The sequence below is a fragment of the Pteropus vampyrus genome, unplaced genomic scaffold, assembly GCF_000151845.1.
Source record: "Pteropus vampyrus isolate Shadow unplaced genomic scaffold, Pvam_2.0 Scaffold9, whole genome shotgun sequence".
Taxonomy (NCBI): domain Eukaryota; kingdom Metazoa; phylum Chordata; class Mammalia; order Chiroptera; family Pteropodidae; genus Pteropus; species Pteropus vampyrus.
In genome coordinates this window covers 1,577,712-1,582,533 of record NW_011888790.1, presented here as the reverse complement: position 1 = coordinate 1,582,533, position 4,822 = coordinate 1,577,712, and the positions used below count along the sequence as shown (strand labels likewise).

The following is a 4,822-nucleotide window of genomic DNA, read 5'->3' as shown; positions in this document are numbered from 1 at the left end:
TCTGGCAGGAATCATATCTGGTTCACATTCTTGGGGAAGGTGAAAGGAAGAATGGAGAGGAGACTGAGCAGTATATATGTTCAAGGCCAACTTGTAGGAAGCTAACAATAGAGAGCAAGGCTTGGTGATGATGAAGACTTTTAAGAAGTTAGTCCTTTATCTTAAGAAAGAGAAGAAGCCAACTGAAAGAGGTTAAGCATGGAAGTAGCAGCAACAATTTTGCAGTTTAGGAAGGTCATTCAGCTGCAATATCCTTCGTTCAATGTTTCCCATGTACTGTTGTTCACGGAGTGAGTAACTATGATGTCCCCTAAACAAGGAATGCTCATGGAGAGAATTCCACACACTGACTGGGCATTTTTCAAAGCCAGATCAAACTGTATCTTCTTTACGATGCTTTTCCTGTGCCCTTCCTCTTACTCCAGTCAACAAATGTTTTCTTCTCCCCTTTATTTTTAACCTTCCTTACTCACACATGTTTATCTCCAGCCCTGATTTCTCCAAGTTAGTCTCACATTTTTGATTCTACTACAGATCTCCATGTAAATGTTCTACCAGTACCTCAAATGCAATAGATCTAAAGCAACACTTATTTTTTTACCACCACCCATAAGCCTGCTCTGAGTTCACATTCTCTCCATTGCTGAAGCTTAACACCTTACCATCATCTTTTATTCATTGCTCTCTTTCTCCATATCCAATCAATTGTTTATTTCTGTCGAATCTATCTCAGCAACAGTTCTCCAATCCTGTGGCCACTACCCTTGTTTAGGTCTTTATTCTCTAAGAAAAATTGTTATAATCCTTCTTTATCAATCCAATGGTTTCTTTCTCAATTCAATTCATCCTCTGAATTATTAAATAATATATCCTACAATTCCACTCTGATTATGACATTTCAAGGACCTAAAAAAACTATCTCATAACTTACTAATCCAGCCCAAATTTCCTAGCCTAGCATTAAAGGTCTTCCATGTCTAGGTCAAACCAAATTTTCCATCTATAAACTTTCTAGTCATACTATTTCCCTTCATATGTGCTTCAATTTGTTTTCTACACCTGCCCTCTCTACAAGATCTTGTAAATACTGGATGCTCAACAAAAGTTGATTTTCTTCCACATGAGTCTGCTATACTCTCCTTCTCCATGCAGAAAACTTACAGAAAAACATGCTATCGTTCTATATATTTTATCCTCACAAGGAAAATTAGGATGTTCACATATATGAAACTTTCTTTTGAATAAACTTATTAGTAACTACACAAAAGAATATCAATGGAAAAGCCTGTAAAATCTAGAAAATAGACAAGCACCAAGAAAAAAGAGTAGTGTGACTGAGCTCCAATGTCAAAAAAAGAAGGCAGTAACAAGCAGGATGCCATAAAAGCTTCAAAACATTTGAAAAAGCTAGAATCATTTTACCTGAGACGTTGGATGCTGAAAACTTATCAATATTCTTCTAGATGGTTCACTGGTCTAATAGAACTTATAGTCTAGTGAAGAAGATGAATACCTATGGACTTTATAATGCAAGATGGTAAAATCGTGTTCTAATCAAGGTACAAAATGTCTCAGAAGCACAAGGAGATGAAAAATTCTAAGAGATGAAGAAACCTTCACAACATACCACGCAATAGAGGTTTTAAGGACTTCAACAGAGAAAGATATTCCAGGCAGCAGAAACAGTCTAAAGGAGATGAAGAGGCAGAAAATGCTAGACATGTAAGAGAAACAGGAAAATAAAAGAACTCTTGGTCCCTAAACTATTACTATTTAGAATGTCTCTATCACATATAGTTTTAATGAATTTACCCTTAAGAGCTATTTGAACTTAGCATTTTAATTCGGTGAGTTCAAGAAAATATGCAGATGGTTATCTTGCAGGATGGATCCGTTGTTACTAAACAGGATTTTCACAACTCCGATCTCAACTTCTGTTGTAATTCCTAAACATGGTGCTGCACTCACTTTATTCCCCACTGGCCTTCTCATCAGCATTTCTATAGCAGTCCCGGGATCACACTGAAGGTATCACACTCTTTTACACATGCAATACAGTCAAGAGAAAAAAATATATATTTTAAGAATAACCCCATAACAAAAACTTAATAATGTAAAATCAAACCATGTAACTATATACTACAAAGAACTCTAGAATTAGAAGAGACCTTAGGGAAAATCTAGAACCATTTGACCTAGATCAACTATGCCTTTCAGATTCTTTCAGGAGTTTAGGATCAAGGTTAAATGACTTAGTTTCTCTCTGTGCTTGAGACTGAAGGACACGTAAATACTCAGGAGTTGCTGAGGAGCCACATTCAACCATGAAACAGGAAAGCAGAAAAGGTGGTCAGCAAATAGAGAACGATGAAGCAAAGAAAGGCAAAGACTAGAGACTGGGCAAGTTTCAGGCTTTCCAGTCTCTGGTCCCTAATAAGGTCTGTCTGCATTTGGCTCCCATCAAATTCCTTTCTTTCTTTTTCCTAAAACTAGTTCAAGTTCATTTCTGTTACTTGGAGCAGAAACTTAAATGAGGCAATAATCAAAACCCTCCATAAAGTCAATTGGTTGATTCATTTGTGGTCTACCTTTTCTATATTTTCTCTTTATATTTCCTTAAAAGCCATAAATATAACTTTGGTATGCTATGGAAACAAACATGTGAACAGAGGTCTGGGATTGTGCTAAGCATTTTAAAAAGAAAACCCATCATGGCCAGGAAGGAGAAAACACAGGAATATTTAAGGTAAAGCCTTGAGGCATCTGTACAGCAATCAGAGATGCTAACTAACAATTGACAAATTAAATAGCTATCTGATTACCCTCTATCCAATACCAATTTAATTCTAAATAAACCAGATGAGTAAGTCCAAATCAGTCTTCTCTGAGGTTTGATCAAAAGGTGAAAACCCAACATAGGGCATTTCATCTGGAATGCCCCCAAATAACTAGCCACAGTCCTCCCAAACACAGAAAGGTTTGGATGCTCTCCAGTAGCATCCCTAACCTGGACCCAAATTCCAAAACTGAATGCAAAACTATCTTAGGGACTGTGCTTAACTATACCCAAAGAGCAGTTAGGCATTTACCCAGCACTTTCTGGTATTAGGAGAGGGGTTAAAATTAACAGAAGCTTAATATAATTAAACTCTGTCCAGGTGTGCACATCTGTGCGTGTGTGCCAGGTATTGAGATGTTCCTGAGGTGGATACAGGCTCCCCAAAGCTGGATCCAATCCCATCAGATCTGACTACAAGTAGACCAGTTTAACATGAATAGCAAGTCAGAGTTAACAATCAGAAGTTTGAACCAATGTAGTGGGTGGCTCTGCAGGGTTATATACACAAAAACAGTATCATAGGATCCTGGAGTTAGAAGGGACTTGAAGACTATGCCCAACCAACATCATCATTTAACAGAGAAGGAAGCTAAACATGTGAACCAAATTCATCAATCAAATCCCTAACTACAATAAGTATCACAGGTGAGATAAAATCAAACGGACTGTGACCAGATTATGATAAAACCAAAAAGTATTATTTCCTAAGGATGCTCTTCAATGATTGAAAATTTATTTTTAATTTAAAAAGTGTAAGTGTATTTAAAAATCTATTAAAAACTACTGTTGGGATATCTTTTAGATATTTTTGTTACTTAATTTTAGCAAAAGAGTAAAGATTTGTAACCCAATGGGTTAACATTTTGGTTAAGATAGTAGAATAAGCACCTTTAAAAACCAAAAAACTGTTTTTTGGGTGCTGATTCAAACCTAAATGATGTTGTATGCTTGCAACCTTGGCAGACAGGCAGTTTAGGCACTGTGACAAAATTCTAAGTGGCAGAGTTACTTATTTTGATACAAAAGCATTCCAGACATTCACATAAGGCCCTAATAAAAGTCACCAGAAATTACACTTATGTAAGTCAGCTGGGACCAAAATTAAAAAGAATAAATGTTTAAATGGTCCAAATATAAACTTGGGATTCAAAATTGCTGGCAAGGGGCCACAGTACGGTGGCTTTTGGTCTTCAAGGGCTGCTTTACCACAAGTATTAGGTAAGTCAACACATCACTGAGGAAAAAAAAACATACATATATTCCTTGTACAATCCACTATTTATGATGCAGCACAGTACTTTTTAGAAGATCGCTGATAAAATATAAAGTCAGAACCTGTTTCTCTGAAGAAGTGCTATTAAAGGTACTCCTAAAATATGAATCTATAAAAGTAGGTCTTTTTGCAAAACAATATTAATCAGAAACAAATAAGGAACTGAGATCATTATTTAAATTAATATTTATAAACTGCAGATTTAATAATGTTAATTTTAAATATCTCAATCTGAGTTGACAATTTATAAGTTACATGAATCTTGAAGATATTTTATAGAAAACTATTTTAAAATCAATTTTGCCAACAATGCTACAAATGGAAATACCAAGATAGACCAGAGAGTGCTGAATATAATCCATACTTAAGAGAGTCATTTTTCAACAAATATATAAGTCCTAGTGTTAGCCATACCTTATTTTAACAGCTTAGTGTATTGGTGGCAAAAACAGAAGCAAACTAAAATTTCCTAAGAAATTTCAGCTTGGAGGAATTATAATTTCTGTTCTTCCATGCCAGATGAAATTAAGAGCTGAAAAGTTCTGATGAGTAGATACACATCATAAATATAAAAGTTTATGTAATTTCACACTTACCTTAAACTCTACATTTCTGCTTTCAAATAATTAATTTTTATAATAACGTTATGTAAAAAAAACTCACTGATCTTTCCCACATGATTTAAAGAAAACTATCTTAAAAAAAAAAAA

General features: G+C 35.1%; 1 protein-coding gene across 2 annotated transcripts in view; it reads right to left on the bottom strand.

Moving 5' to 3' along the window:
• MSRB3 (methionine sulfoxide reductase B3) overlaps nucleotides 1-4,822 on the bottom strand; it is a 142,885-nt gene that overhangs the window by 136,994 nt on the left and 1,069 nt on the right. The gene's annotated exons all lie outside the window — the stretch shown is intronic.